The 17,809-nt window shown below is 40.8% G+C and overlaps 1 protein-coding gene across 1 annotated transcript in view; it reads left to right on the top strand.

Moving 5' to 3' along the window:
• RAB5C (RAB5C, member RAS oncogene family) overlaps positions 1-17,809 on the top strand; it is a 41,781-nt gene that overhangs the window by 7,239 nt on the left and 16,733 nt on the right. The gene's annotated exons all lie outside the window — the stretch shown is intronic.

Raw genomic sequence — 17,809 nt, 5'->3', positions numbered from 1 at the left:
TGTAAACCATAATGTTTGAATAGTTTAAATCCGTCTAGTGTTATTTATCTGAGGAGGTGTAGCTGGAGTCTTGTAGGAAACACTTGGGATCATAACAAGACTTATTTTGCAGTTTCTTGTGTTCTTTTTGTAGCTTTGCATTCTCTTTAAGTGCTGTATTAACACGTAAGAAGCATCCTGAGGGAACCTGAATGGTGTGGAATTGGGACTGGGTTGTCCTCCTAACCCTACTTATTGTTCTGAGTTGCTGTGAATTCAGTGGTGTTTGACTCCCATTTCTAAGTTTCCAGCATCTGCAGTGCAGGTTATTTTTGTTTTTATTTATTTTGGAGGGGAAAAGGGAAGACTGCCAGCAATAACCAGAATTCCCTTTAAAAACAACTCTTTCTCATTCCTGAAAAGGGGTTTTGAGGCTGAAGGGCTTTTCTTTTGAGGTATTATATAGAATAAAGCTTTTTACATGGCTTGAGGCTTACCTAATTGGGAGTTTCCATTTCTCTTAGCTCTCCTCTTTCCCCAAGTTGCTCATAAGATTTGAATCTTACCTTTCCTTGTCTTCATTACTGATTTTTGGCAGTAGGTTCTCTGGAGGCAGGACTTGGACCTTTGAGCAATAAGATAATTATCTCATGTAGAAATTAGAATTTGAGAAGGCACCCTTCTTAAGCAGACTAAGAATCAGTACCCTCTTAGAATGAATTAGATTGAAAGGTGTGTGTTGGGGAGAACTCAAGGCAAAAGCAGCATAAGGGAACAAAATATACACTCAATTTTTGCATAAAAATCTTCAGTTTTTGAGTGTGTGTGTATACGTATTAATGGAATTCCCTTTAGTTGCAGTGGACATGGATATTAGAGGTCATACCTTTGGTAGAATTATTGTGAAAATTGGGTATTGTGGAGCCACCATTTTAAGAGGATCAAAACTGTGACGTTAGCATATATAGAGTATATTTACTTGTCAGACTTCTACTGGACCCACACATTTGTCAGATTTCTTACTGGACCACGTATCCCTAATTCCTTATTTCCTTACTTGGTTCAAAACTGAATTGTCCATATGCAACAAATATCAATTTGGGTGGTATTTATTTTAAAGGGTTTATTGATTACATACTATGTGAAAGGTTTGGGGGGGGGGTGGACCCAGGTCATGGCCATGGAATAAATTTAACTTTCTTAAATCTTAAGAAAATTTGGGACCAAGGTGATAGAGGTGGAGTTCTTTGAATTTCATTTAGTTTCACTACCTATTTTCTACTTTATACCTGTACCCTATTTTTTTTTAACATTGTGACTAGACTAAGACTGTTGTTCAGCTATTTAGCTTCTAAAAGCACCTACAGTCCCCCAGATCTTTGGACACTGGGAGAACTTTGAGCCCAAGCAGTTTATGTTTCATAAACTCTGGAAGTAGATGAGTAGTGCTTGGTGTCTGATGACTTGAGTGAGTGTGTGATGTCTGGGCTGAAGGAATTTGGTTTGTTGGCATCTGATACCCAACACCCACTTCATAATTCTTCTCTCAAGTGGAATCCCTCACTCCTTTCTAGTAGTAGAGATAGGAAAGCAACTAATTAAACTACCTTTTGAAGGGGAGGTCCCTTGAGAACTGTTAATTGACTCTGTACAAGATATCTTAGGAGTACATACTACTTGTAACCATGGCTTAATGGAGAAGTTCTCAGTTTTCCCAATTTGAGATTTGAGACTCTATGGGACAAGGCTGTGTTCTTGGCTACTTTACCCCTTCCCACCATGAATGTATGGGGAGATTGGTGTTGCTTTTGACAAGAGAACAGTTAAGAAAATCCTTCCTATGTAAGTGATTCAGAACAGAAGCAAAAGTAGACGTTGCGTTGTTATAAACATTAATCCTAGAAGAGACTAGTCTGTAAACCACATTTTGAAAATTACTGGTTTGGGAGTCAGGGGAGTTAGTGACAAAGTCCAGCAGAGTCTGCTACTGTAAGGCATTGACCATCTCTTACTGGGCCCTTTCTTATTGCTATCCTAAGCTAGAAGCCTCGTTCTTTCTTATTGAGGGTGGGACAGAGGGCCTGTGGGCAAGATGAGGTCAAAGCAAATTGTTTTTGATAGTTTCATGTGTTGAGTTAGAGGACTTGAATTAAAGTCATGGCCAGAAACTTACCATCTTTGGGACCCTGGACAAGTCATTTTTCTTCTCTCTATGCCTCTTTCAATCTCTGTACAAGCATGGAGTATATGCCTCCAATAACCCAACTACCTGGTATTCCAAAAGTCTTAATTCAGTCTAGGGTCTAATAGCTTAAAACTACATTAAGACTTTTGGGACACCGTATATAATAGGCACTATGCTAGGCTCTGGATGTAGAAAGACCTCATTATTTAGCAACCAGACTTCTAGAAAAAGCTGTCTGCACTCTTTGCTTCTACTTTCTCATCATCTCCCACTCACTTCCCAATCTTTTATATTCTGGTTTCCAACCTCATCACTGAAACAGAAACTTCTCTTTACGAGGTTCTTAGTTATGTCTTAAATAGCCCAGCCCAATGGCCTTGATCCTCATTCTTCTTAATCTCTCTTGACATCTCTTCTTCGTAGATACTCTCTCCTTCCTGAGTATTCATGGCATTCTTTTTTCCTACTCTTCCTGACCTGCCTTGGCTGTTCTTTCTCACTCTTTTTTTGCTGGATCATCATCCTTGTACCTCCCACACCTCCTAACTGTGGGTGTATGCCAGGGCTCTGTCCTGGGCTGTCTTTCCTTTTCTCCCTCTTTTGGTGATCTCATGAGTTGTCTTGGCTTCCATTATCATCTCGCTGTAGATAACTAGCAAATCTACCGCTGGAATCCAGGCACATCATCTACTGACTCTTGGTTACCTCCTGCTGGATGTCCCATAGGCATCTTAAATTCAACATATCTAAAACAGGACTCGTCTTTACACACACACACACACACACACACACACACACACACACCCTTTCCTCAGCCTTGTGTACTTTCCTTTCTTCCCTATATCTGTTAAAAGCACTGCCATTCTTCCAATAATATAGGTTCAAAACCTCAGCATTATCCTCAATTCTTTCCTCTTCCTTGCCTGCAATCCATTGCCAAATCTTGTTGATTTTACCTCCACGACATATCTTGCATCTATTCCTTCCTCTGCTCACAGCCATCACCTTCATTTTTGCCTGCATAATCTCTTACTTGTACCATTGCAATAACTTCTTAAATGGTCTCCCTGCCTCTAGGCCCTCCCATCTTCTCCGTAGCTGCCAGATTGATATTCCTAAAGCACAGGTATGACTGTATCACTCCCCTGCTTCCCTGCTCAAAAAGCTCTAGTGGCTTCTTCTTGCATTAAAAATCAAATACAAATTTCTCTGACTTCAAAAGTAAGTCCTTCACAGTCTGGCTTCAGCCTGTCTTTCCAAACCTGTTACACATCACTTTTCTTCACGTGCTCTCTGACCACATTGACCGACCTGCTGTTCCTTGTGCAAAACATTTCATCTCTTATCTCTGTGCCTTGCATAGGCTGGTCCCCATGCTCTTGAATGCCCTTCTTCTTCACCCTGGCCTCATAAAAGCCCTAGCTTTTTTCAAAGATCAGCTCAAGTTATCACTTGAATTGGTCTGCAAGCATTTATTGGATACTAGAAAACTATCAGGTCCCATGTTGAGCTCTAAGGACACAAAGGCAGAAGTGAAACAATTCCTGCCTCCGAGGAGGTTACATTCTGATTGGGAAGGCAACATGTGTAAGTAAAAATAGATACCAAAAGAATACAAGGTAGATGAGACAATACAAGGAGATGAGACACAAGTAGCCAGGGGTGTGGGAGATTGGGAAAAGCTTCCTATAGAAGGTGGCACTTGAGGTGAATCTTGAAGGAAACCAGGTATTCCAAGAGGCAGAGGGGAGCAAGGAGAGCATTCCAAGCATGGGTGACTGCTAGTACAAAGATACATAGCCTGGAAGTCAAGTATTGCACATGCAGAGCATGGAGTAGGCTAGTTTGGTTGAATTACAGAGTTTAGGAACCAGACTAATGAATAAGAAGATGGAAAAGGGAGGAAGGGGCTAGTTTGTAAAGAATTTTAAGTTCTAAATCAAAGAATTTGTATTTGCTCCTAGAGTTAATAATAATAATAATATTGATAACTTGGGATAATGGATTGGTATGGAGAGAGACCAAATAGGAAGCTATTGGCAATAGTAAAATCAAGAAGTAATAAGAATCAGTTCTAGGCTTGTGGCTGGTGTGAGTGAAGAGGTTCAGACTATGCAAGAGATAAGGAAAGAGAAACAATAAAATTTGGCAACTAGTTGGATATGTGGGGATGATTGAGGGCAAACATTCCAGGATGACACTGAGGGTATGGCTCTGGAGGTCATAGGTGCCTATGCCAGTAATAGGGAAGCTTGGGAGAGAGTTTTTGGGGAAAGATAATGAATTTTGCTTTAGTCCTGTTGAGTTTGAGATACATTTGGGACATCTGTTTTTAAATATTTAGACAGTTGGTGACGCTGGACTGGATCTCAGGCCATTGGATGTATAGATCTAGGAGTCATCTACATAGAGATGGTAATTGAATCCATGATAGCTGATGAGTTCACCAAGTAAGAGAGTATTCGGAGAGAGAGGAGGGCCCTGGAAAGAGCTTTAGGATAAATCAGCAATTAGAGAATGTGACATGGATAAAAATCCAGCAAAAGAATCTGACAAGGATTGGGTAAGTATGAGAGGATGCATAGAATGTTCAGCAGTGGGAGAAGCTTCAGAGAGGTCATGAAGGGTGAGAACAGAGAATAAATTGTTAGGCTTGGCATTTAAAAGATCAGAGCTGAATGTGGAAGAGAACAGTTTCAGTTGAGTGATGAAATCTGAAGCCAGATAGATTTAAAGGAATTAAGAAGTTAATGAGAGGAGAGGAATTAGTGAAACAAGTGTAAATGGCTTTCTCGTGGAGTTTGGCTGAGAAAGGGAGGAAGGATGTAAGAGGTTTGAGATGAATGAATCAAGGTTGGAGGGATATAGTGAGGGCTTTTCTAAAGGATGGCAGAGACTTAGGTGGGTTTGTAAGCAGCAGGGAAAGAAACAGTAGATCAGGAGAGGCTGAAGATGAGAGAGGGGGGAATGATAGTTGGGGCAGTCTGCTGGAGAATATGGGAAGTGATTATGGGATCAAGGGTACAAGTGGAAGAGTTGGTCTTGGTAAGCAGGAGGGCCATCTCTTCACAAGAGACTGAAGAGAAGAAGGAAAAGGTAAGGGATGAAGTCAAGGACCTGTGAGATATAGAAGAGGGGAGAAAAGAGAGTTCTCAGTTAATAATCTCAATTTTTTTGAGTGTTGAGGGTAAAGTATGAGACAAAGTCCTTAGCTGAGATAATGGGGAGGTTATACTATTAGAGGCTTGAGAGAAATGATTTGAAAAGGGTAAGAAAGTAGGATAGAGATATTTTTTTTGTCATTTAGTTGTATCCAACTCTTTGTTGACCCCATTTGGGATTTTCATGGCAAAGATATTGGAGTGGTTCGCCATTTCCTTCTCCAGCTTATTTTACAGGAAACTGGGGCAAACAGGGTTAAGTAACTTGCCCAGGGTCACACAGATTTGAACTCAAGTCCTTCCAGCTCCAGGCCCAGAGCTCTATCCGATGTACAACTTAACTGCCCCAGGATAGAGAATTAAGTAGAAGTAAAAAGTCTGTAGTGAAACCAGTCAGCATAGTTTCAAGACTTTCTCCAACTCTGGGGAGGTGCATGGTAGGAACAATCTAGGGATGAGGTTTGGCAAGGTGTGAACAATCACAGAATAAAGAAGCAAGCAGTTCAAGAATGGAGCATAATGTAGAGTTGAATTGCTTCATTAAAGAGATGAGATCAGAAAGGAAAAAGATTGTGGCCAGAACAGGGATAAATGGCCTGATAAAATACAGTGGGGTGGAGTAATTTCAGGTCATAGTGAGTACAAAGAATAAGTTTGGGAAAAGCAAACTATAGGGAGAGATGGAATAATGGGGGATTGTGTTCAGATAAAGGAATTTCGGAGTTCTTGAACGGAGAAGTGAAGCCCTTCAAAATGATAGTCAAGGACGTGGCCATTTTTATGTGTAATTAAGCAATAGGTCATTGGAGTAGAGTAGATTGAGGAGTTGAGTTAGAGTATTTCGGTGAACATCAGCATGTATGTTTTTTTTTTTTTTAGTGAGGCAACTGGGGTTAAGTGACTTGCCCAGAGTCACATAGCTAGGAAGTATTATGTGTCTGAGGCTGGATTTGAACTCAGGTCCTCCTGACTCCAGGGCTGGTGCTGTATCCACTGCGCCACCTAGCTGCCCCCATCAGCGTGTATGTTGAAGCACCCTAGCATGACAGCAGGAGTTAGGGTGGAGGAGGGGTGCTAGACGCTAGGCATTGAACTTACTGAGGAGCAAGAATGGCCTGGTAGTTGGTCGATAACAGCCACCAGAATCTGTATTGGGTGATAAATTTGTGTCATCTAGAAGGATCCAGGCCTGAGTCAGATGGAAGGAGTATGAGAGGGAGAGGCATAAAATGAAGAGAAGTTCCTTAATTATAGAGCTGTAGTTCAAGAGGGTGAAATGAAAGGGGCAGACATATGAAGACATTGGGGGTGGTAGCATTAAGGTCTGTGGAGATGAGCCAGCAGGTGACAGAGGTTAGAGAGGGTGGGGTTGCTGCCATGGTAGTCTGGGATTCAGGATCATAGAGAGAGTAAGGAGTAAGGAATAAGAGGGATTAACCATTGTGGAGGGTTGCGGTTTTGGTACTCTCGGAAATAAGTCCAATTAGTCAAACATTAAGTGCCTACTATGTGTCAGGCACTGTGCCTAAGCACTGGGAATACAAAAAGCAGAGCCCAGTTGAAGAGAGGGACTCTGCTGATGAAGGCAGGGGAGTTCAGTGTTCTTCCTCTGATTTCACAACTAGGACTTCTCACTGGAATTCTATCTTGGTTGATTTTTTCTTCTCACCCCACTGAAATGTTAATTCTTAGAGGGCAGGAGCTATTTCATTTCATTTATGTTTGTTGAATGAAATTGCCTTTGAGGAACTGATATTCCACAGTGGAAGAAACACGTAGATAGGTAAATGCAAAGGTAATTTTGGGAGGTGGAGAGAGCCCCTATAAACTGGAGGGTATCAGGAAAGACTTCCAGAAACAGGTGGCTTTTAAGCTGAATTTTAAAGAAGGCCAGGAATTTAAGTGGCAGAGCAATCCTTAATAGCCTCTCCTATACCAGTAATCTATTGTACTGAGGAAGAGAGGTTGATATTGACTCATTGTCTTTATAGAATTTAAAATTAAAAGAAGTAATCCCTTCCCTTACTAGCCCTTCCTTTCTCCATTTTTATTAATGATGACAAGTAAATTTTCCTAACATCAAGAATTGGGAAGCCAGAACTCAGCAGCAAACCAATACTTCCTCTTTTCTTTTTTTATTTTCTTTTTTTTTTTGCTTTCTGGTGAGGCAGTTGGGGTTAAGTGACTTGCTTAGGGTCCCACAGCTAGTAAATGTCAAGTGTCTGAGTCCAGATTTGAACTCAGGTCCTCCTGACTCCAAGGCCAAAGCTCTATTTACTGTGCCACCTAGCTGTCCCTCCTCTCCTCTTTATGTGCTGCTCAATGGAGCTGGAGGAAATCATGAAATGGAGGTCAGTGGGTTCACTACAAAGTTATGTTATCTAATCTCAACTGGCCCTCGACTCACCTCTTCAAGGCAGTCCATTTATTCCTGCCTAATTCATTCCCTGTCCCATTCCCCATTGTTATAAAGAGGCTGTTAACAAACTTCTTTTCTCCTTAAGCCTTCCACACCATCCCCTATCCCCCACCCTGTCTTCTAAGGACCTTTCCTTTACTGAGAAAATAGAGCCCATTCATCATGAATTCTCTCTTGTCTCCTCTACAACTCAAAATCTCCTGACCTCATCTCTGATTCTTTTCTTTACTCTCTCTGGTGAAGAGAGGCAGCTTTTCTCACAAAGGCCATCCCCTCTTCTTGGGCCCTTGATTTCACTCCCTCCCATCTTCTCCAGTAGATTACTTCCATGATCATTCTGCCCCTGTCCCTAATCTTCAGTCTCTTCCTATCTACTGGTTCTTTTCTTGCTGCCTACAGACATGCTCAAGTCACCTGCTCTCTTATTCTGGAAAAAACCAAACAAACCCTTACTAGACCCTGCCATTGCCTTTTGTATCTCTTCTTTCTTTCTCAAACTTCTAGGAAAAACTCTTTACACTTAAAAATAAATTTTATTTATATTTTCTGTTTCTTGTATCATCATAATTATCCTATGTAGCCTTCCTCCTCCCAGACAGCCATCCCATGCGACAAATGGTATTTTTTTAGAGAGAGAAAAAAAAGTCAGCACAACTGATGATACATTGAAAAAGTCTGAAAACATGTCCAGTGTGTAACACCTGTGGACCTTCCCATCTGCACAAAGGGGTGGTTTGCAGGTGTCTTCTCCTATCTCTTCAATTGACTCCTGTTTGATTTTTATAATTTAGTTACATTTGCTTTTGATTTTTTGGGTGTGTCTTTCTATTTGCAATGCAGTAATTACTGTGTATATTGTTTTCTTGGCTCTGTTTACATCATTCTGCATCAGTTGGTGTAGATTGTTCTATGTTTCTCTGTATTCACCCACGTAATTTCTTATAGCATAGTAATATTGCATTGCATTCATGTACCATGATTTGTTTAACCATTCCCCAGTTGGTGGGCAGCTACTTTGTTTCCAGTTCTTAGTTATCATAAAAAATGCTGCTGTAAGTATTTTGAAGTATATAGGGACTTTCTTATCTATAGCTTCTTTGGGGTATTAGTCCAGTAATAGAGTTTCAGGTTCAAAGAGTATTGACTTTTTAGTCACTTTGTTTTTATGTAATTCCAAAGTACTTTCCAAATGGATGTACCATTTCATAGCTCCACCAGCAGTGCATTACTGTGCATCTTCTACGATCCTTCTAACACTGTTGCCATTTGGGGGGGGGTCATTTTTGCCAATTTGCAGGGTGTGAAGTGAAACCTCAGAGTTGCTTTCTTTTGATATCTCTTACTATTGGTGAATTGGAGCATTCTTTTCTATGGTTATTAATAGCTTGTAATTCTTCTAGGGAGAGCTGTTTGTTCATATCCTTTGACTGTGTCTCCACTCGGGAGTGGCTTTTGGTCTTAACATTTTTCTGTTGCCTACATATCTTAAACACCAAACCCTAACCCGAGAAATTTGACGCAGATATTTGTTTCCATTTGACCACTTCTCTTCTTATCCTAGAAGCCTTAATTTTGTATGTGCAAAAGCTTTTCAATTTCATGTAATTAAAATTATCTGTTTTATTTTGTAATTGCCACTGTTCCTTGTATGGTTCAGAATTCTGTGAATGGTATATGATCTGCTTCTCTACTAATTATTTTTATGGCAAGATCTTTAATATTCAGGTTGCATATTCATTTAACAATGATCTTTTAATTGCTTAATCTGATGTCCTCATCCTTATCCTCCTTGACTTATCTGGCAGCATTTGACACTTTCTCTTTTCTAAGTTTTTGTGACATTATTCTTTCTTGGTTCTACTACCTGTCTCAGTGATTTCTTTTTAGTCACCTTTGCTGTTCATCTTCCATGTTGTACTCCTTAAGTTATACCCCAAGGCTCTCTCCTAGGAACCCCACTTTATTTTCTCTCTTTATATTCTCTCATTTGGTGACCTCATGAGCTCCCATGGGTTTAATTATTTTTTCTGTGCAGATGACTCCCAAATCTATATAACCAGCCCCATCATCTCTCCTGAGCTCCATTGACATACCTCCAACCGCCTGTTGGACATTTCAAACTCGTCATCCCAGAAACCTGTCAGACTCATGTCCAAAATTCTTTTACCCAAAACCTACCTGCTTTCCTAATTACCCTGCATCTGTCAAAGACACTACCATTCTTTGCAATCTTGTGGTATTCTTGACTCCTTTCCTCCCCCTGCATATCCAGTCAGTTGCCAAATCTTGTTTTCTGCTGCCATTTTTCTCATTCATCTGTTCCTTTCCCCTGCTGACCTCCAGTCTTTCATCTCCAACTCCTATTCAATATCTTGAACTGGGTGCCAATAGATCATTGAAATTCAACATCTCCAAAACTGAACTCATTGTCTTTCCCCTCAAGCTCTAACCCCTTTCCAATTTTCCCTATTACTGTCAAGGATGCCACTGTCTTCCCAGTCCCCCAGGCTCACCTAGGTGTCATCCTTAACTCCTCACTACCACTGCTGCCTACCCCCTACCTTATATCCAGTCTATTAGCAAGGACTGTTGATTTCACGTTTGCAGCCTCTCTCAAATTCATCTCTTCTCCTCTGATACTTCCAACACCCTGGTACAGGCCCTAATCTCCTCACACCTGGACTATTGTAGTAGGTTGCTGTTTAGTCGCCTGCCACAAACCTCCCCATTCCAGTCCATCCTCCATTCAGCTGCCAAAGTGATTTTCCTAAAGTATGTCTACCCCTCCCCCCCCAAACTCCAGTGGCTTCTAATTGCCTCTAGGATCAAATATAAAATCCTCTGTTTAGCATTCAAAGCCCTTCATAACCTAGCACTTCCAACCTTACCTTTCAGATCTTATTCTTTAATTCCCCTCCCCCCCAACATATTTGAGATCTAGTGGCATTGGTCTCCTTGCTGTTCATTGAACAAGATACTCCATCTTTCAGGTCCTGGCATTTCCACTGTCTTTCATGCCTGCAATCCCATTTCATCTCTGCCTCCTGGATTCTCTGGTTCCCTTCAAGTCCTGGCTAAAATCCCACCTGCTACAGGAAGCTTTCCCAATCCTTATTTCTAGTGCCTTCCCCTTGTTGATTATTTCCTCTTTATCTTGTCTCTAGCTTGCTTGTGCAAGAGTGTCTACAGATTGCTTCCCCCATTAGATTGTGAGCAGAGGGCAGGGACTGTCTTTTGCTTTTCTTTGCGTCTCCACTTAGCAGTGCCTAGCACATAGTAGGTCATTAATAAATGCTTATTGACTGAGTGACTCTTCTCACATGGCTGCCACTCTAGTTCAAGCCCTTATCGTCTCTTGTCTAGACTAATATAATAGTTTCCAATTCATTTCTCTGCTTCAAGTCTTTCCCTTTTCTAGTCTATCCTCCACACAAATGCCAAAATGATATTCTAAAGCATATGAGTCTGACCATGACATTCCTCTACTCAGTAAATTTTAGTGGTTCCTTATTTCTTCTAGGATCAGTTATAGGCTTCTCTATCCTTTAAAGCTCTTTCTTTCCTGATCCCAACCTACCTTTCCAACTGTATTATATATGACTTCCCTAGTCCTAGAATGTGGTTCCAACCAGACTGGCCTTCTTGCCGTTCCTCATTCTTTGCACTGGATGTCCTCCATGCCTAGAATGGACTCCTACCTCATCACCTTGTTTCCTTGAAAACTTCTTGTGACACTTTTCTGTGGAAAACCTTTTCTGGTACCCCCTTTCCCCACCCAGCTTCTAGTGTTCTCCTGTCAAGAAATTTACCCCTTATTAGTTTGTATTTATTTCGTGTGTGTGTGTGTGTGTGTGTATGTGTATACACACACACACACACACACACACACACACACACACACACACACACACTAGAATGTAAGCTTCTTGAAGACAGGAATTGTTTCATTTTTATATTTGTATCCCTAGCACCTAGCATAGTGCCTGGCACATCATAAACACTAAAATGCTTATTAGTTGATTGACAAGGAAAGCAGAGATCTTATCCTCTCATCTTGATCTGGGTACCCTATGACCATTCTGACTCAGATGCAGAGTATACAGCTTAGATTCCAGGTCTCATGAGAGTGGCTGGAACCATTTCCTTGTTGGCTTTTTCCTCTACTTTTGGTTGGGAGTAGAAGTGTCTTGTCCAATCCAGGTGATATTTCTGTGATGAATTGAATGATACTGATTGAACAATCCCATAGGCCTGATTCCTGTTGCTGGCATGCCTTGTGGTTTGGCTTATGTGGACTTGTGATACAAAAAGTAGTCAAATCATGTATTCCCCTGGAGTCCCTTTTAGATCTTCCAATCTTAGGGCAGAGATTTTACTATTGCTTTGATCTTGAGTGAAACTCCTCTGGAAATTATTGATAAAGGGTATTCACAAGCAGTAAATCACATGTTAGGTCTTGGGTGCAAAAATTTGCCTTCATTTTGTTTTAGTTCCTACCACTCCTATCCTGATAGTTGTGTGTTTTCATGGTTATATAAGCAGTGGTGTGAGTTCTGTAAATATCTAGGTCCCCTTCCTCCTGAACTTTGGGTTTCTTCCCATCCCCATAAGTCGGAGACTTATGGAGATGGCCCATTGCTGGCTTGGGTTGGGTACAAGAAGGGGAAAAGGAAGCCAGAGCCCCACTTTGAGGCTCCTGTCCAATGACCAGAAAGTTAGAAATGATTACTGCTATTGGCTAGGCTTTCCCTGGGAGCTGGTCTTTCCATTGGGGCTGGGCTTTCCATAAATGAGGAAGTGAGGATTAGGGGAAAGGATGTTTTGACATCCTTCTGTGTTGTCAGAAGGCTGTAGCAGTGTCCTGGAAAGCCATGGCTCCATATCTCAAGGGATTGTTCCTCACTTTACCCTGCTTGGCACCTGTCTTGGCATCACACCAGTTTTTAGACATAAGGGAAATCTTGACAGGGATCAGTTGTGTTCTGTCTGTGCTTAATTTTGGCAAAACTCCAGGTTCAGCCTTCCCTGTGTGTTTAGTAGCTGTTTGTTTTGTTTGTGTGAAACCTCTTCATATCTGCAGAATGGCTTTCCTTTAACTCCTCCCTGGGAGAATGGTTTGAACCACTCTCTGCTCAGTAGCATTCAGGACCCTACCTGGAAGGAGTCACTCACTCTCCAAAGGAGAAATTTTGAATATCGTTAAGACACTGTCACAGAGCTAGGAGTTGGGTAGATAGGGGGTCAAGCGTATATACATGTCTTTTCTGAAGGTGGACAAATGTATATAGAGTATATTGAATCTCTTATCTTGGGGACCTCTTCTCAAACAGTTACTCTCTCTTGTTCCCTCCAAAAGTAGGGCCTTTGCTAAGGTCATGTAGCAATTGTGATTCTCTTCCTAGGAGGAGCAACCTCTGCCTTGCAGGGGCCACATACTCATAAAACTGAGACACTGAGTATCTATAGTAGACCTCCCCTCTCCCACCTCAGTGATGTTAATATGGGATTCTCCTGACCTCTACCAGGTCTTCTTGAATGTGGTCTATAAATTTGTTTTTTGATTACTTTGATAACTATATCTAAGTATAATTGACTTTCTTTGTCAATCAGTCAACATTTGTTAAGCACCTACTATGTGCTTAACACTTAACAAAGTGCTCAACACTTTAATGAGTGCTGAGGAGATAAAAAGTAGCAATCCTATGTATTTTATGCATTTTAAAATGTGATTCTGAGATGTGGTCTGTAAGTTTCACCAGACTGCCCCAGGGGTCTAGGACACATAAAGTTGAAGAACGCCTTTTCTAGAACTACCCTCACCCTCCCCTTGCTGGGGTGTGTGACCTGTTAGTTTCTAACTAACTGAACCTGATTCCTTTCCGTAAGAGATCACGTGTTGTAGGATTTCCTGAATCCCAGGTACATCAGACAATTCCCTCCTTCTAATTTTCCTTTCCTTCTGATTTTGCCTTGCAAAATATACCTATACTGCCTAAAGCTGTCAGGACGTAACTTCCTTTTTCTCCCAGGTGACTTTGTTACCAAACTTGAATTGTATTTCTAAATATAGCTGTTTGCAGCAATCCTGACAGAAACAAAAGCACTGAAACCCAGTTAAGTTTTCATTTTAAACAATATGTCCTTAATATGCACCACCATCATATTCCTTTATATATATACCCTTGATGTCTGATTGACTCATCATTTGTTTCTAATGAGTTAGTATTTTTTAATAGCCTTTTAAAAAACACCTTTTGTTTCAGGTGCCTTTTCCCCTTCCCTTTATCTTGTGCATCCTGTTAGGAGAGAAGAAAACAAAAAATAACTATACATATAATAGGGATTGGTTTCTTACCACTTTTCTGAGCTTTCATTTTTCATTATGTTAGATACAAGATTATGTATTTGCATTGTTTTTTCTCAAGATTATTAAAAATCAAAGACCTATCAAACAATGCATTTAAGGATCTTCAGCATACTGCAACAACAAACTTAGTGACCAATATTCGTAGCTTTTTTCCTTTCTGTTTTCAGTTTATTTTGGTTGTAATCACTGTGAGAGCCACTTTTTGGAGTAGAGATGTTTCTTCTAACTTAATAACATCCTTTGATTGTGCTGGGTTTGGAGTCTGGTTAGAGGAGTAGGAAGCCCCACTCTACCGGTCTGTTCTATATTCCCAAGTGCAAGTGAGGGTCATTTCCCCCTTTTCCTGAAGGGCTGTACTCTTCCAGTTGCACAGATAATCTCTTTAGCTGGCCTGAGTTGCTGAAGTATTCATGACATCCCAGCTCAGTTTTCTTCACCTACCATTGGCCTTTGGAGCTGTTACAACCCCTCTAGGTCCTTTCACTTTTGCTCTCCTTGAATTGATGAGTTGCCTCTATTTCTTTGTGTCCCTGGTCCTTCAGGATAAACTTTCTACTAGGGAAAACTTTTTAACTGGAGATTTGTAGTGAATTGACAAGTGCCGAAGAATGTTTCTTCTGGTTCCCTTTTGGTGATGTCACCTGCTTCTTGGGAAAGGGTGGGTCTCAGTAAGTAAACTGTTTTCTGTAAATCAGCAGGCTGTGACAATGTCCCTCAACCAAAGGAAGACTCTGAAACAGACAGAAAACTTGAAAGAGACACCAGACCAGACCAGAATCACTAACCTGTTAAGCAGAAAAAGTAATGAGTACAAAGTAGGTGAACTGTTTGGATTAGGAAAAAGAGGATGAAAATTATGAAGTAGGGGAGAAATACAACCTGCCAACAACTGTATCTAAGGTTAGCTTTGCTTTTGGTTCCTTAGAAAAGTGTAGGGTCTTGAATGAGATGATGTTAAATCTGGGCCTATATTCCTTGGGAAACATGGGCAGGTAAGGATTCTTCCAAAGCTCTAATCTAGGGATGTCTGTTAGTATTACCTTGGTGTTATGTGGGTTTGTTGACTTATGGTTTTGTGGTCAGCAAGAATTTTATTTTTGCTCCAAGAGCCCAAGGCATTAGAAGTTTGCCATCCTCTGATCTCAGAAATTTCTTTCCAATTCAATACTGTGTTGTTGTGTTTTTTTAATTGGGTATGCTGTAGAGGGAATTATTATTTTTCTTTCCTTTAAAAATTTTTTAAACTCTTTTAAAAATTTTGAGTTCCAAATTCTTTCCCTCCCTCCAGCACTTTCTCCATCCATTGAAAAGGCAAGCACTATGATACCCCATTATATATAAGAAGTCATATAAAATATATTTCCATATTAGCCATGTTGCAAGGGAAAGAAAGCAAGAAAAATAAAATAAAAAACCAGTATGCTTCAATCTGTACTCAGAGCTCATCTTTGTAGGTAGATAGTTCTCTCTCTGCAGGTTGATAGCATTTTTCATCATGAGTCCTTTGATATTGTCATGGATCACTGTATTGATTAGAGCAGCTAAGTCTTTCACAGTTGATCATCCTTATATATTGTTGTTATTGTATACAGTGTTCTCCTGATTCTATTCACTTCACTTTGTATCAGTTCATGTAAATCTTCCCAGGTTTTTCTGAACTTATCCTGCACAACATTTCTTATAATGCAGTGGTATTCCATCACAATCAGATACCACAACTTGTTCAGTCATTCCCCAATAAGGTACTATTTCTGAGCCTCTTTTTGTTTTCCCTTCCTTGGCCCACACTTCCATTATTGCCTGTAGTAGTATTCAGAATTCCCCTAGGCCATCATAGGTAGATGGGATAGATAGCATTTGGGAGCTACTATCTTCTGTTCCTTTTATTTGCCCCACCCACATCCCCAAAGCTTACTGCTTACATGGCCACTATGCCTAACCCCTGGGCAGAACTTTTCAAAGGATTGGCCTCTGCAAGTTCTCCTTCTTGGTAGAAAAGGGCAAGTGATGTGGCCATTTTCCTGCTCCGTGTTTCACTAGTTGCCAGTAAAGGATCTAATATTCCTTTTCATAACCCTTTCCTGACCAAGCAAGGATTGTTTTCCTGAGGTAGGGGGTGGAAGGTTTGAGAATGAAGGTAAAGAGGGCATCTGGCTGGTGACCGAGGGATACGACTAACATTTACACAGCACATTGTTCATTCCAGCAGCCCTGTGAGTTAGGTGACGTGTTATCAGTTTTATAGATCAGGAAACTGAGGCTCAGAAAAGTTGTGATTTCCTAGTTCCCCAGCTAGTACAATTCAAGTCTCCTAATACTGTCTAGCTATGCTCTACTGTTTCAAGCCTTGCTGGTAATACTTTTTTTACTCCAGAAAATTTGTGGAAAAAAAGAATGAGGGCAGTGTGGTATAGTAGAGAGCACACTGGGTTTTGTTTGCCCATATGCCAAGGGTAAGAAGCTGGATTCCAATTCTAGCTCAGTTTATTAGCTGTGCTAGGAAGATCCCTTTACCTCACTGCTCATCTACTCTCTCATTTGTAAAAGAGGGGGTTTGAGTAGGCTGGTTGTAAAGAAAAACTTCCTAATGTTTATTTAGGGTTGTCCAAAAGTAGAATGGGCTGCCTTAGGAATTAGTGCCTCTAGGATAAAATATAAGCTCCTCTCATTAGCTTTTAAAACCCTTCACAACCTGGCCCCAGCCTATCTTTCTAGTCTTGCTCTGCATTGTTCCCCTTCCTGCTCTTTGCGATCCAGTCACACCAACCTTCTTACTATTCCTCACACATCACACTCAACTGACCATCTTCATGCCTAGAATGCACACCCTCCTCACCTCTGCCTCATAAAATCTCTTTAGCACAAAGCTCAAGCACTAACTTTGACATAAGCTTTTCCTTCACTCCCAAACTATTTACTTAGTATTTATTTGTATTCTCTTTTTGTTCTGGTTGTACTGATACGAATTTGTCTCTTAGAATGTTAAGCTCTTTGAGAGTAAGAATTACATCATTCTTTGTATTTGATTCTCTGCCTTAATCACTGAATGAGCTTTGCCTCAGCCAAATGGACACCTGTTAAAGACTTTATCGTGAAAAGTCCGCCACTGTGTCCTGATGTATATGGACGTGTATGGCTCTGGAGGAGAAAGTGAGGCTGGTGACTTTGCATAGATAGCCCTCCCTCCCTTAAATCCAATTCAGTGGCAAGTCATGGCATCCCTCCCTGATGTCATGGTCCTCTTTGAGAACAAAAGACAAACAATTGCAGCAACAATTCTCTGTGCCTAGCACCTAGTTGAATCAGTACTTGCTTAGGGAGGTGGGTTTCTGCCCTCACTGTGGCCTTCAGGCTGAGAGGTTGGGTGACTTTTTCTTTTTTTTTTTCTCGAGACAATGGGGTGAAGTGATAGTTGACCTCTTCTTACTGAAGATGTAGACAGGATTCTTGGTCAAATTGAGGTTGCAGTAAGTGGTCTGAGGGTGCTTTCCAATTTGTGCTGTAGTTTTTATGATTACATCACTAATACCCTTTCCAGCTCTAAGTTCTTTTGATCCCATGAATTATTTGCACTTGCCGTATCACCCAAGAGAAATTTTGACCCTCTTATCCTTTTGGTTGTCAGAAAGAATTAGTGGGTTTCATTAAGGTCACTTTGCTGTCCCACCTCTTGCTTAGGGACAGATGGATTCATGAGA

The sequence above is a fragment of the Phascolarctos cinereus genome, unplaced genomic scaffold (genome assembly GCF_003287225.1).
Source record: "Phascolarctos cinereus isolate Bilbo 61053 unplaced genomic scaffold, phaCin_HiC Scaffold_5;HRSCAF=322, whole genome shotgun sequence".
NCBI lineage: Eukaryota > Metazoa > Chordata > Mammalia > Diprotodontia > Phascolarctidae > Phascolarctos > Phascolarctos cinereus.
Note: the sequence above shows the minus strand (reverse complement) of the source record. Positions and strands in the feature narration are given on the sequence as shown.